An 18,568-nucleotide genomic window follows, 5' to 3' on the forward strand; every position below is an offset into this window, starting at 1 on the left:
CAGACCTCTGCCTGCCTCTGAGCAGAGGAGGGGAGGTTTGGGCTGGGGATTTCCCTTGGGAAAGCGGTAAGGAGTGCTGATCAGGGAGTAAAAGCTGGGGAAAATTTGGCTTTAGCCTTGTCTAAAGAGCAGAAGAGCCCACCCATTCCCCTCCTCTGCAGCTGCTACAGGGAGAGCCATCCTCTTGCCTGAAACTGCTTTAACCACTGGATAATGGCCCTTTAATACGTACAGTTTTGCTATCCAAATGTGGTATCGGGGCATATTGTCCTCATTTCTGTTAACAGTCTTCATCCTACCAGTATTACTTGTTTGAGAGCTTCACCGAATTACGCATTGAACCATTCAGACTTTAGAAAGGACACAGTCACATGTTTTGTATTATTTAGGAGCTGAAATGACTTCTTTGTAGACCCCATTTCACATGTGGAAAGTACAGTTAACCCTTGGTTGTTTTGGGAGGGAAGAAGGCTTCTTACAAAGATTGCCACCCTACAACTGTGTTTTGTTGTGTTTTGTTTGGTTTTTTTTTTTTCCTTCTTAAAACTGTATTATTAAGCCTTTAGGAATGTATAACCAGGACTGAGTAATTACTGCTTATTAAATTTTTAGTTAGATTGACTGTGTATACCTATAGATAGATATTCTAACTTGTGCAATTTCATTTGAAATAATCTTCCTGTACATAACGGAAAAACTTGTATAACAGAAAAAAAAAAGCCCCAAACGGATTGACTGAACAAAAAAGTTGATTAAAGTGCAGTTCAAAAGTGACCCACGTATTAAAAACCCTAGCTGGACTCTTAGAAGAAAATCTAAACTCATCGTGTTAGCTGTGTATTGTGAGCTCTTCTTTTACTGTGTCACTGGTTATACACTTGTTAAACGCTGAGATAATAGACTTCATGCCAGGCATTTGAGTACTGTAGATTGGGTCATTGCTGAAAGATTAATGTACTGTATGACTTAAATGAAATTTTTATTCTTGATTTTATTCTTGATTTTGTTCTTGTTTTAAAAGATTAAATATGGGCATTATGTCAGCAAGCTACACCGTGTTTCTGTGTTCTTTGTATTTTTCCGTACGAAATCTGGAAGGGAGGACAACACGCCGAGATGAACAAAGCAGCAGTAATGGATGAGAACATCAGCTGCTGTAAGGCCGTGGCAGCTACAGGGTGGCTGGGAGCCCGTATCTGGGTCCACCCGTGATACTGGTCTGCCTTGCCAGATGGTTGGATGGGGTTTTCTGGTGCACTTCGCTTAGTGCAGTTAACAAACTTTTTGGGTAGCTTCATTAAAATAGGTAGTAATTTTAAACACCTTCACTATGTCTCAAGAAGATAACCTTGCAACTGAAAAAACGTAGATGGTTTCATTTTTTGTGAAGAGTCTTTAAGCTGGGTTATAAGAAAGGTAGATGGAAAATAGCACACAAAGGGCAAAGATAAGTCTGTTTTTTTCCAACTTGATTTCCTAGTTTGAAGTGTTTACTGTTCTAGCAGATAAGCTTCTCCAGGAAATGTTGTATCTATTAGTGTTTAAAAAACCCCCAAGCCCCAAAATTAAAACAGAAACAAAACTATGACTGCCAGCACTGGAAAAAAATAACAGCACAAAAACTCTTTCTTTTTTCTTGGCATGTATTCTCTGGTGCCATGTTTGCATATGGCTTCCCTTGTTGCCGCCAAGTCTGCGCCCCTGCAAGCGGGACTGCGAGCCACAGTGGTCCCAGGGCCTGGGAGGTCCTTGGGAAGAGCACTTCCCTGCTTTTGCTGGGATGCTCCAGGTGGGGCATGAGTAATATTTCCCTGTTTTGCTGTGAGAGCCTTACCACAGCAAACGGGGAGATGGGGCAGGGGAAGCTTCCCGGTAAAAACACGATTCCTTTCCCCCTCTCCCACCCCCCCTGGTTTGTCAAGATGCTCTGGGGATGGGACATGAAGCATTGGTGCTTGTCGGTGGGAAACTTGCTGGACTTGGGAGTTGACGGTGCCGACACAAGCGCAAACATGCCCGCAGCAAGCCTGTCCCTGTCTCTGTCCTCCCTCCACGAGGAAATAGCGAATGTTGCAAGGAAAACGAAGGTATGAGTGTCACTGCGTGAAAGTACAAGCTGAGGAGGGTGCGGGCAGCCATCTGCCTCCCGCCCAGGCTCGAGACCCACGGGTGTGCGTGGGGTGGGAGGCAGTCGGCATTCGCCCCTGAACCGCAGAGTGCTTTGACTGCAGAAACACTTTGTACAAGGAAATAATTGGCACTTCCTTTTCTTTGATGAGTACAGTGAGCAGTTGCCAGAGCCTCCATCAGCGAATACCTTTTTTTTTTTTTCTTTAAAAAGTTTTTTTTTTTCAAGGTTGAAATTTGAAATCGGGAAGGAGAAACATCCAGGTGTGGGGAGAGGCCGGAGACACCCACCCCCGAGAGCCGACTGAACTGCCATGGGCAGGTTGGAAAAACCCATCGCGGAGGCTGTGCTCACTGGGCGGGAAAGTTGGTCAAGGACACGGCCGCGTCGCCAGCGAGAGAGCGCGGAGCTGAGCAGGCGCGCATGGAGGCTGCAAGGCTGCAGATCCCCGGTTATCGGGAACAAACAGGTCCATCCATGTCAGCAAAGCCCCCGAGTTGTACAAACACTGCACCAGGCCCCTTCACAGAGCAGTTTGTATCTGCTGCAAATGCACGCCTTAGCACTTCTGTTTGAAGGCAGAGCTTGCAATGGCAGAGGGCTGAACTCTGCCATCTCCTGTAGCCATAGAAGCAAACAGCCTGAATCCCCAAGGCAGGATGGATGGGTTATCCATCCCCTGCATTGCTCTCCAGAGGAGTCTTTGGCTGGAGGAGGACCTTCAGGGGGTTACTTGGAAAGCTACGTGCTTCAAACTGGGGGAAATGTCTTCTCAAAGGGCTCCTCTCTCTGCCTCAGTCCTTGTACCTCAGCTTGAGAAGATTGTGGTTCAAATTGTTTCATGGAACAGCATTGGGTGCTACTTACATGGTGGTAGAAAGGCAGAAGCAAATACGTCGTGTTAAAAGCCCACCTGGCCCAGAAGTTGCAGCTTGAAATGAAGCACATGTAGGGAGGCCTGCTGGGTTACCGCTGTACGACAGCTCTTCTCCTTCATGGGTGATGCTCCGGAGACCTCGTGTCTGGAATTAGCCTCACGGCTAGATGATTGCCACCTTGATTTTCATTTACTTAACGCAGATAGTCAAAGCTGTGTGATTCATAAGCAGTGGTGATGGTGATGAGGCTGACACTAATGCCCCCTTTTATGCCACTTTGGCAGGTCCAATTGCCAACACACAGCTGAAGATTGCCTCTGACCCGGGATGACTTGGTTCCCATATAGTCCCAGAATATGGGAGGATCTTGAGCAGAACCTCAGGTACCCCTCAGTCCCCTTCCCTCTGCTCGTTTGGCTCAAATGCGGATGCAGAAGCCCCAGGAAGCAACCCAGATTTGCACACAGTAGAGACATCCTGATAGCTGACTTCTTTGCTGCACAACACTTCAGGACAGAGAAAACACATGGATAAATGGCCAGCTAACATGTGCGCCTGGGTCTCCAGTGGCAGATGACACAAATTATTTAACAGTGCTGCATTTCCACAACGTCTAACCTCGTACCTCTTAGGGTGGCTTGTGGTACAGAGATCGGTCCATGCTGCACGGAGGACTTTTTTTTTTTTTTCTCCTTTGGCCTTTTTATCCTTGCCCAATAGCAACCTCTCTGGCCTCCTCTCATGCTGCTTGATGGTGTGTGTGCGGCTTGGCAGCCCCGTTTCCTACTGTGCAGTGTGCGTTGGCCCTCCGCGTGCCCACGCACAGGCTTCCCCTTGTTGGTAGTTTGGCGCCAGGCCAGAGCGACCCCCCCTGACATCTGCAGGGGAGCATCTGCCCTGTTGGTCCCTCGATAAGAGTATAAGCAAAAAACGCGGGGTTAACGCACCAGAAAACAAAAGTGCTGGTTCTTACATTTCACCCGGGAAATTTAGTCGTAATTTACAGTCATTTGCTGCGTGCCGAGCGGAGGAGCTGTGCTAAAATAGCGACGTACCGGGGAACCCTCTTCTGTCACTCAGTGGCTGCTTTCTTTTTGCTTATCTGCGCACAGTAAATTCTGTGATAAACCTGGGCAGAAAAGTCCTGGTTTTCGTATAGGAGAGGTTCCTCCATGGCTTTCTAAGTCAAAGTGGGGATGTCACTTTTTAACTTCACTGTAAATAAAACTTTCTGGGTAGCTAACTCCATGTAAGCCCCGCCACGGGGTTGTTCTTGCACAGCAGCCTTGTGTGAACGTGGGTGGGCTGAATAAAAGTGCTGCTGCGAATAGCCAGGGGGATCGCCTGCCAGCGTTACCAGGAATTACCTGGCACCTGCAGCCAAAAATTCCTTGGCATAAATGAGCAGGCTGCGGGCTCAGCCTTTGCTCCTGTGCTGGAGGGGCGTCAGCCTCCTCCTGCTGCCCCACCGGTACCACAGCTCCTGGGCCACACTCAGACCATACGTCTGGCCCTGAGAAGCCTCCTGATGTGCTGAAGCCAAGAAGAGAGAGTGTCACGTTCGCAGGGCTGGGTGAGAAGACAAACATGGGATGGGTGGGGATGATAAGGCTCAGTGACTACATCCACAGCTAGTAATTATTTTCAAATCACGAAGTTCCTTGTATTTGCTCCTTCCCACCCACCAGGTTTCTGCAGGTCTGCAACCAGGTCAGGTTCTTTAAAAATAGTTCTGGAGCTGAAGAGCAAAGTGCTCTCATGTTCTGATGTCCCTAGGTGTCTCTGGTGTGGCTGTCCAGTCATGGCTTGGCCTTCAAACACACTCGGCACAAGCCCCAGATGGCTGCTGCAGTAAGCATTTGCTTTGCCTCTTTACCCATTTTACCCCCAAAACGTCCAGAAACAGTGCTGTCGGAGTTATGACAGAGCTAAGTTTGCCTTAGTGCCGCAAGAATTTCCTGGTTTAGTCCTAGTATTTCATTAGAAATAAAATAAAACTACAGGATCCCCAGAACCAGGGCACAGCTTTGCCCGACAGTTCACACGTCTGCAGCCATGCATATGTACCCTGGCGATCATGTAGTCACTGATAGCAATGGCTGCCTCTTGGCCTACAGACTGGCATAATTTAGGCTCAGTTGCTAGTTCAGCCCAGAGACTGAACCACAGGACTTCCCGCCTTACAAACCACCTGATGCCTACCAACCGCTGAGGTTTCCACGGAGGAGAGATCATCTTTAGCGTCGTCCTGCTGGGGTGCAGCTGTATTTCCGTGCCGGTGCGCTCCCAGCTCAGGACCTGTGCATTCGGGCATGCTCAGGCTTGGCAGTCTCACGGCTGGCTTGGGGACGGTGGGAAGGTGGCCTCAGGAGTGCGCATGGCCACCTGAGGATGCGGCGAGAGCCTCTCGGAGCCTGCGGTGCTGCCCTGGCTGGCCAGACTTGCTGTGGACAAACCCGAACGAGGGTGACCACACAGCCATGGGTCGCATTCCCGGTGTTGCTATGGCCTAAAATGATAAACTGGTCTAGTAAAAGCGAAGCCTCGAGACGAACAGCTGGGTTTCAGTCTCCAATCTGTTCGTCCCTTGCTATGTGCTCTTGGACACGTCAAGTACCTACCCTTGCTCTGCCCGAGCTGCCCTTGCTGCATGACACAGCTCTTGCCACGTGTGAATACCGTGGGCTTTCATTCCACGGCATTAGCTGACTGCTGGGAGAGCCCCCACAGGAACCTTTGTGTTTCCCAAAGTGCTGAAGAGCTGCCACGTATTAGGAAGGGACTTTCCTGCACTTAAAAACAGCTTATAAACAAGTGTCTGCCAGGGTGGGTTTTCTCTCCTCTGGAGAGTGTTAAAAGACTTAAGAGAGAGCAAGACTCCGGTGGCTCAACTCATTAATACACTAGGACTTTAATATAAAGTTTGAAAGGAATGCCTTGAAGGAAAATGGTGTTTCTCATATATGAATAAAGTCTAATAACAATAAGAACAACGTTTTAAAAGGATTGCGTAATGTTGTTAACTTCACCTTAAACCTAGTGTTATGGTTATGAGTGAACCGTATGGGTTCATACCTCCCTCGAGTGAGTCACGGACAGTGTGTTCCCTTCATGTTTCCTCTTGTTGCAGGTATGACCACAGCCTCCCCTGGGCTGAGAGTAGTTTTAATGCAAAGATCTGGCTCAGTGTTCTAGCTTTGAATGGCCAAAAATCTCCAACGCTAGCTAGCACTTTAGAAAGGGCTGTATACGTCAAACCACAGCTCAAGGTCTCGGTCATTTTGTTGGTACAGGAACCAAACCACTTGTGAGGACCTTGCTGCAGAGAGTGGTGACAAGGTAAGCACTACTCAGCCCCAAAAAAGGCCGGTTAGGAGAGTCTCGTACGCCTCTGTCCCCTTCACCTCTCCACCCAGCAGCTATCCATCCTGCATCTCCCCTGGATGCTGCTGCCCCCGCAGCAGATAAACTGGGCTCTGGTGCCTGGCTGTGCCCCCCCTGCTTCTGCACAAAGGCCAATGACTTCCCCAAAACCCATCTTCATCGACCCTTTTAAATTGAGCTGCCAGGTGCTGCCCGCAGCAGCCAAAGCTGTGGTCCGTGAGCCGCCCCACGCGTGCCACCCTGCTGGCGCTCCCTCCATGAGCAGGCGGACTGGCCAGCAGCCCGGAACAGTCTCTAACCACAGAGCAAGATTTGTCTGCGCCTGCCAAAGCCCAAAGTCTTGACCAAACAGAAACTAGGCTGCTCGGGGTAGAATCGGCTGTTGCAAAGGAAAAAAAAGTGCTTTCCCTCAGGAGTACCACCTCCCCACACACAGCGCGAGCGAGCAGGAGCAGAGCCCCTTCCCCAGCCCACCGCCGGGCTCCCTGCCCAGGGCAGCCCTTGCCTGGGAGCTTTTGGCTGGAAGGGTCAAAAAGGGAGTGTGACAGAGGGAAGTGCAAGCACCTCAGGCAGAGAGAGAAATGCAAAACCCAGCAGGTAAAGGGCATTCCCTCAACCTCAAATAGAATCATAGGATCGTTTTTGTTGGAAGAGACCTTTAAGATCATCACTTCCAACCATTAACCTAGCACTGCCAAGTTACCACTAAACCATGTCCCTCGGCACCACATCTACCCGCCTTTTAAATACCTTCAGAGGTGGTGACTCACCCACTTCCCTGGGCAGCCTGTTCCAACGCTTGGCAAGCCTTTAAGTGTAAAAATTTTTCCTAATATCTAATCTAAACCTCCCCTGGTGCAACTTAAGGCCATTCCCTCTTGCCCTATCACTCGCTACTTGGGAGAAGAGACCGACCCCCACCTGGCTACAGCCTCCTTTCAGGTACTTGTAGGGAGAGATAAAGTCTCCCCTCAGCCTACGTTTTTCCAGGCTAAACATCCCCAGTTCCCTCAGCTGCTCCTCATAAGACTTGTGCTCTAGACCCCTCACCAGCTTCATTGCCCTTCTCTGGACATGCTCCACCACCTCAAGTGTCCCTCCTGAAGTGAGGGGCCTGAAGCTGGACGCAGTATTCGAGGTGTGGCCTCACCAGTGAAGAGTACAGGGGGACGATCGCTTTCCTAGTCCCGCTGGCCACACTATTTCCGATACAGGCCAGGGCGCTATTGGCCGCCTTGGCCACAGTTTTTCACAGCCTGAAAATGTATTCCAAAAGCCGCCATTTCCTTACACACCGTTTGCACCAGCATCCTTTTAGCTCGCCTCATCTGAGTGCCTGGACATTAACCTATAGCCAGACACTGAGCTGCAGAGCCCTGCCTGGTTTTCCTTCCTCCCCTGAGGAAGAGGAGCCGTGTCATTCCCCAGTATTTCTGGAAGGGGGCACTCTGGCACCACGATTGCAGCGCAGCAGGCTGCTGTCTGCGGCAGGGCTGCTCTCTGCTGCTGTTTGCTCCTCAGCCCAAAAGGGAAGCTGTTAGGAAAAAAATAAACAGTTTCTATCCAGCTTTGAGACAGAGCCACTAGAAGAGAAGGATAAACTGCAGCTCTAGGGACAAAGATAATGTAGCAGTGAATTTATTGAAATGTCAGGGCAAATGGGAATGACATAACCAAATAATCAAAAGGGGAAAAGAAAAGAAAGTAACCGAGATGATAAAAAATTAAAATGGCAAACACAGCACGACAAGGAGCAATTACCGCGGGCTGGAAGCAAAGAAAATGTGCAGCACAGAGATATACAGAGAGTAGTGGTAGAGCGCAGCTCGAAATGAAAACAATAAAACAAAAATATAATTAAGAACAATTCAAGCCACCCAGATGCATTCATAGTTCAGCTTGGATGCCAAATTCGGTTAATAACTGCTTCCAGCTGCTCGGCGATGCACAGACATTTCTCACTGCAGCCTCTGCGGTGGAGCCAGGAGAGCATCAGCCCCGCAAACAGGCACCGCGGTGACGGCACAGGCCCTGGAAGAGTGCGAGGGAGCGGGAGGGAATTGAAAGAGGGAAAGAGCCCTAAATCACTGCTGAGCGTAATCAGGACTACAACATAGTCTACCGAACCCCTCTCGGGGCTGGGCATTTGGGGCAGGGGAGGGGATGCTGCAGCTTCAGAGCCCGCGTATCGGAGTAATTCTGTACCGTCTCTGCCTTCGTCCGCCATTCCTGCCCCACATCTCCCCTCCTGGACACAGTTTCTTCCAGGGAGAGAAAGATGAGGGCAAGAGCCTTAAGAGCAAGCAGTCCTTTACAGAATCAGCCTGCACGCTGCCTGTCAGTCTGGGGCTTGATAATAATAATAATAACAGGTACCATTAATTTTCCTCCTTTTTTTGGTAGTTGATTTTTTTTTTAGCTGTGTATTAGGATCCACCTTTTTCTGAGTTTCTTTTGTTTTTTTCTTCCCCCCCCCGCCCCCGCCAGAGTCTAACATGCTTCCAGCACCTGGAACTTGATGGAGACCATCAGCTGTGGGCATGCAGGCATGCACTGGCAGTGTTAGTAACTCCTAAGTTTCCCAGGGGATGATGTTTGTCCCATAAGGCAAACCAGTCCTAATAGAATCATATACCCTTTCTCTCACTGCTGGGAGACAGGCCGTGAAGAATGTCAGCAAGAAAAGGAGAATAAAGACAGAGAAGAAGCACTGGGGGGAGATGGATAACATTTTTTTTTTCCTTCTCCATCTCCTTCTTTAATTAACAGCGAGTCTAGTCTGTGATGCCTGTGTTTGTTAATCACAGCTCATTTGGTTGTGTAGGAAGATATAAACAGAGCTCCGCGTGTGACTGATCGGAGCTGCGGATCCAGCCCCCTGGATTATTTTCTCTGCTCCCATGCACAGCAGCTCTTAATGTGTTTATGCCAAGCCGCAGCTCCAGAGGGTGCTGCTGGAGTCTGCTGTGGTTGGGCTTTAGCTGAGAGAAAAGAGGAATTCAGCTGTGCTGTGCCTGGCCTCAAGTCCCTGCTATGCAGTGCCACATCCAGCAATACCTCGCATCCTTGCCAGACGAGGTAACGACGTTTGCATTGTGCCTTCTACAGCTTACTTTGTTCTGGCTCTACCCGCTTGCTGGTCAAAGAGCAGAGATCTCTGCTCTGATCTTCCAGCACCTCTGGTCATCTACCCACTCCTTCCCTGAGCAGCTCCGTACAGCCCCCTCCTCATTTGCCTGCCAAAAACCACCCAGTAGCCAGCTGGCAGGTGTGCAACCAGCTTCAGCCCCCCCCGGCCCCGGCTCCGGCCCCGATCCCATTACGTCCTGCCTGTTTGGCCACCTTCTTCAGTTTGTTTGGCCACCTTCTTCAGTTTGTGTTGCCTGACTTGGGGCTGTTGGGATCTTTCTCCCTCCTACTCACGCTTGCTTGCTTATTGCTGATTGGCTTCACTTCCCCCTCCTTAATGAACGCGTTCCCCTGCAGCATCTCCCATCCCACCACCCCGGCAAGAGTTAGCAACAGAGACAGCTCTTGTGTTTATACTGAGTCCAACTTGTGTCTGGGAAGCCCAAGAGCAATGGATAGTATTTTGTTAAAGACGAAGTGATCAAGGAGGGGAAAAGAATCAAGGGTTGACTTTTGACAAGATGAAGAAAAATGAGGTACCAAGAACTGAACAGTGTATGTGACTGACAGCTCTGTAATGCCATAGGCCCAGCTGTTTCAGGTACAGCTTTTAAGCTATTTAAGATCAGTTAACCATTGCAAGTATCTTGGTTTCTCTACCTATTGTCTTAAGACCAGACACTGTACTAGAGATGTCTGAGATCATCTGTTCAGGTGGGAGGGCAAGAACCCAGTTTTGCTCCATGTAACTCATGCCAAGACAGCATCTCTGAACGATGGCAAACTTTTAAAGAGAGTTTTAAGTGGTTCTCCAGGACCAGTCTTGCATTTAAAATTTTCAGGCTACATTGATCTGCTGCTGCCAGGGAGAGCCAGTTTACTTTCTTCCTTGTTTACGTCTAATCCTGATTCAGCTTTGAGATGAATAGTATCAGTGGATAGGAAAGTCTGTCCTTCAGACACCCTGTGACTCCAATATTGCCCCCTGGTCTGCAGTTCAGAAATGGCTTCCATGGCAATACACCATGTGTCTGTCACAGAGCTGTGCTGGTGCTGCTGGATAACCACAGCCTTTTCCTTCAGCTGGGAAAGAAAGCTGAGAGGCTTTCAATCTAGACCTCTCTGAGATGCTGCCATGCTTTTTGCCCTCCTTCACTCCACATACAGGGAGCTGCTGCCATCTCCCCCTCTTTCTGGCTCTCTGTGGTACATCTCCTGTGGCTTTTGGCCACCCGAAGACTTTTGGTATGTATATCACAAGATCAAGAGGATTGACCCCCAACCTTCACAGCCTTGGACATTCAGAGGGCTATTTCTAGCTGCATATAAAGATGATTCAAAAGCTCCAAGAGGGTTTGCAAAGACCTGAAAAGTTAATACTTAGCTAGTTTGATCTAAATTGCCATAATCACCCCACCCCCCCTGCAAGAGGTGGTTTATTCAGTAGCTGTGAGAATCATTCTTCTTCTTAGGAGAAGAGCTATGTGTCCCTGCTAAGCAAGTTGCATTGCTTCGCTGCTGGTGGTCAGTGAGCCAGATGATACAACACTTTCATCTTCTCTCAGCCGAAGACGGAGAAAGAACTGAATAAACTCTGGTGGTAAATTTTCTGTTTCTCTTTCACTGTCGGATCTACGCCCACAAGAAAATGTTTGACTGGTATGGGAGAGTTGGGAAGCAACCACTGAATGACCGATTATGATTTTGATGATTATGATGATTATGAATTTAATGAAATGCAAGGCAGCCTTCACTGAGAGCATTGCTAGTTGCTCCCTCCTCTGCTGAGGTGGGCAGTCTACATGCTGCACTGGTGTCTACTTGTGACTGAAGAAGACTCATGTGTTCTTAAAACCTGGGCTGCTGGTGTGTGGCCAAGTGGACAGCATCCCACAGTGAGCAACGTGAGTTGCTATCTGAGGTTATGAAGAGGGGTATTTAAATTCATACTCATTGGATGATTGCAGATGAGTATGAGAAGTCACCAAAGGTTTTGAAATTACGGCTTCTCCAGCTGTGCTGTGGTGATTCACAGCATCATGCCCTAATTTTGTGCCTGACAGATTTTTACATCAACAGGAGGGGTTTCTTCTCCATCATGCTAAAGCTATTGTGGACTACCTCAGACATTTCAACGCTCTCAGTGATAGATGGCCAAGTCAAGGAGATGATGTTCAGCTATTTAGCAATATGTGTATGTGGCAATATAGTTGTACAAGGCTAAGAATTTCTGCCATGTACTTTTCATCACTGAAATAGAAAGAAATATCAAGTCAATTAAGTCTAATAGTGATTATGCATCTAATTTTTGTTCAGCCAAAACAATGTCAAGGACAAGTTTTTCAAGAGCTTTTGACTATGGGAAAGAAGTCCAAGCTCCTTTTTTTTTTTTTTTGGCTGCTACTCTCATTAATTAACATGATTTGTGCTCCCATTGTGATAAGAAGCACTTCAGAAAGACGCCAAATATAAATATAAAAATTAACAGCACAGTGAGATCAAACCAGAAGATGCTGGCTGAGGGAGACAGCTAAGCTTTCCCACACCATCACTTTTTTGTATCCCTTTCTTTAGCTGGCCCTTCTCTAAGGAGATCATAAATCCCTCAGAGAAGAGTAAGCCTTACTGTTGAGGCTGCTGATGTGCATAAAGATTGCTGAATCATCCCCCTGGCCTTCTTACCTATCTGCAGAATATCTAGATCACTTTGAGGGCTGGGGTAAATGATGAAAAAAATACACCTGACTGTTTGGTTTTAAAGCTCTTCAAAGGTAAACCGTTCCTCTGAACTTTCTGAAACCGCAAAACTGTTCGGGAATAATATTTAGATAGAGTTCAAAAGCATCCAAATCCCTCTTCAGACTCCAAAGTCTACCACTTGGATGCCACACATCCCTCAAAACCACTACACAGCTGCATGGGCCCATAGATCACATGCCCTTTAGCATATCCTACAGCTAATAGTTTGAACCTCTGGAGGTGCAGTTCATCCATGAAGCCCTCTTTTTCTAAACCTTCTTGGCAGCCCTTGTAACACCAGGGTGCGGCATCCCTCAGTAATGTAAACAGCTCACATCATCCTTATCAAGAAAGAACGTAAATAACAAATTTATTATGAGGCCTAAAGTCTTAAAATAACTTATTAACCTCTTTTTCTTCTTCACATTCTCTTCCCCATCCAGAAGATTATCTTGTCAGTCCAGCAGCCTTGGAACACAATTATGTATGTTTTATCGGACCTTATTAATTGCTGCTAAAGAATATATTCCATGCTTGCTAATAAGAATATATCATGGGCTGCAAAAAGTGTTGAGCACGTTGATAATAATTAAGTGTGACTTTATGTAATCTTTAACTGAAGCACTTCTGCAATCTGGACAGTCATTCACTCTCTCCCTTTTTCTCTCCCTCCCACGTGGAAGCCTTTCTGTTGAATAAGCACTGAACTTCTCTTTTACAGGGCCTCTTCTTTACCTTGACGCCTCTTGACAGGCACTCTTGAGATCTCAGTTCCTCCAGAAAACACCAAGAGTCAAAAGTTATTGATGGGAGGGGAGGGCAAAATCAACAGAGGTACACAAGGACAGAGCGAGCAAGTGAGAGTGCGTGACTGCAGGCTTCTTAAGAACCTGGGATAAAAAATACAATATTTTCTAGCTCCTGTGTGTTTCATTTCCCTTCTTCATTTATTCATGATGCCTGTGCTTCCCCCATCTTCCTGGCACTTGCAGGGCAGAATTAGTTTTGCTGTCCTTTGCAGGATACCAGTAGAGATCAGGGAACTGCTCCACGCTGCCACACATTCAATTCCCATCCACACTCACCCTGTGTGCCTTCCTCCAACTCCACGTGTTATGTCTCACATCAAGTACGAAGATGCCAGTCTCTTGAGGAGGCTAGTATTTTCCCGAGCTAAAACCAGTGACAACAATTTATCCAAGCTCCTGAATGGCAGAATTAATGAACTCATTCTGAGACTGAACTGTAGATCTTACCCTGCCAGCACTGTCAGCCATCAATTACTATAGTAAGTACATCCTGAACCTGAAACTCCTACTATAAGCATTTCTTCCTCAGCATTAATACGTGGTCATTAATGCGACAGCCCAAGAAATCACAGGGAAAATATTGGTGGAATTCATGTTACTTGGCCTGTGAAAGAAAAACACCAAGTGTCGCAGAGGCAGGAGCAAACTTTCTGTTCCACATGGCTCATTCCTGGCAGTAAGACATGCCAGTAAGACTGGAGCATACTGAGATGGCAGGGCTGGACGGGTTCCAGACACTTCTGTCTGCCGCAGACTTGACAAAGTGGCTGAAGAAAAAGACCAGTGTCTGCCTGGAAACCAACAGCCTTTTTTACTTCGTTGCTCCTGTTCCCCTGTCAGAACAGCACATCTCACTTGCAGAATACCTGTCCTTGCCAGAAGGAAAGGTCTTGCCCTCTCTGAGATTCTATTCACTTTGTTCAATTAATTTTATTAACAGCCTATAGACTCAGTCCTCAGATCTTCAGAAGAAAACGGTTCATTATTGCAACTGTTTCACAATAAGAGCCACGCAAAACCTACTAATGCTTTGCGTGTATTGCTATTAATTACCCTGCCAGAAAGCCTAGGAAAACGTGATAAAATGAGCTGTATTTAATCCACCATCCAGAAGAATTCATTTGAAGACGATTGGATACAACATTGTTAGCAAAATTCCCTGCAAAGGGTGATATTCAATTATGAGATGCATATGCAAGAGACCAGGGTGCCCTACGCTGCTCTTAGAGGTGTAAATATGGCCCTAATTGTTGTGCTATTTCTGTATCGTCAGTGCCCCAGGAAGGCAGGGATATTTTACTTCCATTTTGCAGACAGTTTAGCTAAAGATCCATGCCCAAGATCACAAAAAGAATCCCTGGCTAAGGTGGGAATGACCTTTGGACCTCCTGAATTCCAGTTCCCATCATCATCAACCCCTTTCTTATCTCAGTCTCCATTAATGCTGAACAGGATCTATACCCAAACAGCATCCGGAACCCAGGCCAGAACGCAAAGGGAGACAAGGGACAGGTGGGTAGGAGGGGGTGTGGGCTTCACCTCCTGGTGTGCCTCAAGAGCTGCAGGCAGAGAAGCTGGAGCGCTGGGAGCAGAATTCACTCGGGCTGACTGAGGCCCAGGAGCTGAACGAGAAACTCCTGAAGACACACCTATTCAAGAAACATCTCACTGAACTACGCTCTTAGAGTCCCATTTACAAACAATATATTGGAGACAGGAAGGTGCCGTCCTCCCCCTTCAGTGCTCATTTTGTGACAAACAGGTGAGCGAGGCAATGAACAGGATCCACTCTCCAGACATGGAGTCTTGTAAGTAGAATGCATGATACGGTAATGAACATGTACCAAGCACATGATATGCTGTATGACCGAAGAGCTCAGCTGAAGTTCAAAATCTTTGTGGTGCTGGACTTTGAATTTTTTATAGCTCTCTGGTACTTTTTACTACTGGCTTGGGAAAAACTTCTCTATTTAATCTAGAAAAACTTGTGAAGTCAAAAGATTGCTGAGGGGAAGCAGAAGGGTGAATGTGAACAGGTTATTTCTGAATCCTGTTCATCATATAGTCTGGCAAGCCCCTTGTTCTGGGGTTTGCTGAAGTCACGAAGATCCAAAGTAAACCAAATAAAAACTATGCGAGCTCCTCGGTGCATTTCTGTGTCTGGAGTCCTCAAACGGACAACTGCAGGCTTCATCCTACAGACCCTGGCTGGAGACGGTCATTGCTCTCCCCATTATAGCTTGGCTCAGTAACAAGAAACTTTCCAAGATGAGTCAGTAAAGCACACAGAGCATTTTGAAGCAGGGCAATCAACCTGTTATGAAGTACGTAATGAACATTTGTATCATGAATACTGATGTTAGTCTGATAGGGAGCTGTTGATACTATCAGGCCTGGAACAGATACCAACATGGTGATGCTGGGATGCTCAACTTGTCCATCTTGGGTGTTCTCAACTGAATGCACCCTGGACCTCCTGACTCTGGAAACAAGTTAGACATGCATGGTATGATCAGAACAACAGGTTTGGCTAATTGTCCTGCTCCAGGCTTTAGTGATAAAGGGCAGGTATTCATGGACAGCTGTGATTACATCATTTACATCTATTAGCTCTTTTCCCATCTTTCGATCCTCCTTTCTCCACCCTAGTCTCCTCCCAAATAAACAAGCCACCCCTAATTACTTTTTCCCCGTCAATCCAAATTTGACTACGTCCATACCCAAATTCTGTTCTACTGATAACGATACATAGATAAACTTGACCTTATATGACATTACTGGTACTCTTTACATAGGCATTGTAGGCCTTGCAAGATTCCACCCCCTAGAAGGTCCCCAACTCTCCCTTACAGTTATCTGTGAAGTCTGGTTATTCCTCACAGACATCACTTTTAACCATCTGTGAAGTCTGTCCATTCCTCATGGTGCTATATGTAACTTCCATTGGCTTCTCACGTTGGGAGCTGTCATGTCTGGCAATTGCTCACGTTGTGCCCAGCAGTTTCTTATGTCCCATTCGGTTAGCTCAAAGGCAGGTCAGGACACAGCCATCTGCCTGCAGCCTTAAAAAATACTACATGATTTTCAGGCAGCCCACGATATCCCCACCAGCTGTGTGGTGCAAGAACCATGGAATGTTATGAGAAAATCTGGACAGGATCGGACTAAGATCATCCTGGACCTTACAGAAGCTCGGACAGGAACCCAGGTGCATCAGGACTCACAGCCGGGCTGTATTTCTCAGCAGAGAGATTTTTGATGATAAATGGTACCCTGCATCAGTGTGTTGTTATGTCTGTCACAAAAGGTATTGTTTATGCTACGTAGGTGCACAACCAACATTCACAGCATAATGCACCAACCATTTCATGTGAGAAGAACATTTTGAGCAACAGAGGTGTAAACGCTCTGCCCCACAGCTGCCATGGTCTGATCAAGCACCCAGATCCCTGGTCACGAATCACAGCCTTGCGCCAAGGGCAAAGTCAGGCTTCACCGGCATCCGTACTTTTACTTCCTGTGGCTTTTTGTAAAAGCAGCAGACAAACTGTACTTGGCTGATGAAAAACATAAATTTTTGCAAGTGTAGTACTTTTAAAGTGAGGATTCTGTGGAGAGCACTGGCATACACACAGAATAGCCTCCTCTCTTACAAAACCTTGGCAGCTAACCTCCCATCCAAATATGGGATCTACTACCCCTCGCTAAGAAAGCAAATGCCCAGGAGTCAGAGTACGCATGTGCGTAAGACGTAGGGATGAAGGCGAAATGGTCAGTGTGGAAAAGTGTCTCCCCTACAGGTAGGGGATCTGCGTAATATCCACATTAAGCAGGAGGAAAGCGTTCCATCTGCAGCAGACACACCACAAAAAGGGATTCCTCCCTTCCCAGTGCTGACTGTTACAAATCTCAAGAGCTGAGAGGGGCTCACCAGTGGAAGTCAACATCCCCTAAGTCTCTTCTGAAGCCCAGAAAAAGGAAAAAAAAAAATCTTCTTTACTTCCTTAGTAAAATCATGGGAATTGCAAAAATAGTCCTGAAATAATTCCTGAGCTTGGCTTGCTGCACTAGTTGAGTATAAGTCCAGCACTGCAGTTGTTGGCTCATGAAAGCAATTCTGAAACCTGACTTATTGCCCAGCCTCTTGTCCTGTCCTAGACCCCTGTCTTGTCTTGACATCTCCTGGTTAAAATCCTTATTACCACCTTCTTTCCTTCCAAAAAAAGAAAAAATTGGGAAGATTGTTAGCTTTGTTCTGAAGCTGAAAACACTGTCATCATGCCCGGTTCAGGAAAAAAACACGTGCGTGGGAATAATGGAGCGTGTAGGTGCGTTCAACAGTCTGAAGCCAAGGCTAGAGGCAAATCAGATCAGATCCGATCAGCATGGCTAGAAATGTGACAAGGTATAATTAACATTGGATGATTACTTAATTTCACTATTGATTCTTTTAATATAACTTTAAATAAAAGTGAAATGAAGAAGAACCCCACACCTCGCGCACCCCAGTGGTCTCCGTGTGCCCTTTCCACCCTGCGCTCAGCCCAGCAGCCAAGCCCCGGTGCCGATGCCGGAGGGCACCTCTGAGGGCTCCAGGGTCAGCGGGCTGCGTGCCCACGGGCTGCTGGAAGCACGTGGCCATTTCGCCACGGCTATTCCCAGCCCTATGTGTTCCCTCGCCCCCGCTGCAGGGCACCCCGGGACTTGAAGTTGTCCTTGGCTCCCAGAATGAACAGTCGGCCCCAGAACAGCTTCGATTCAAAGGGGAATCAGAAAAAGTCTGGGATGTTAGTTACTCCTAGCCAAACCACCGTCAGGTCATTAGCTGCCCACCGTGTCCCTCTGCTCTCTGCTTCATTGACTAACCCAGGCTTTGAAATGTCCCAAGCCTCACAGTACTTCCTGATGTCCCAGATCAAAGAGTACATTTGGCTCCCTGGGGAGCTCGGCAATGCATTTGCCCTGCACAGCCCCATGGCCAAAATGTGTTTGGTGAGGGTGATTTGGGTCACGGGGAGGAAATGCCCAGACTTATGGAAAAAACCACAGCCAGGCTTCAGATGGGACTACCAGAGTCATCCCGAGTGCAGAGAAGGACTTCACTCTTTGCACTGAAGTGATGGTGTCAGCCTCCCATGCCCCTGGATCTGACCATGGAGAGATGGCTGCCAAAGCACCTGATGGCTGGGGATCATGAGTTCCTTCCCACCGGCTTCAAATGTCACCACAGAGCAGTGACTTACACTTCCAGCACCAACTTTTCCGTTTGAGAGACAACCTGGTCATCATGGAGACAAGAAAATGATACTTGGCAGTTGTAGCAGGAGCCTCCAGCGCATCAGCAGCCACTGCTTTGCCTGACACCAGGCCCCTGCAGCTCAGCCAGAGCAGCTCTTGCCCTTGTGGTCAGCAGAGTCCGGCTGGTTCAGGACTGTTTAACTCCACTGTACAAACCTGCCATGCACAACCCAAGTGCTGGCTGTAGACCTTTCCCCACACTT

The sequence above is a fragment of the Chroicocephalus ridibundus genome, chromosome 2 (genome assembly GCF_963924245.1).
Source record: "Chroicocephalus ridibundus chromosome 2, bChrRid1.1, whole genome shotgun sequence".
Classification (NCBI taxonomy): Eukaryota; Metazoa; Chordata; class Aves; order Charadriiformes; family Laridae; genus Chroicocephalus; species Chroicocephalus ridibundus.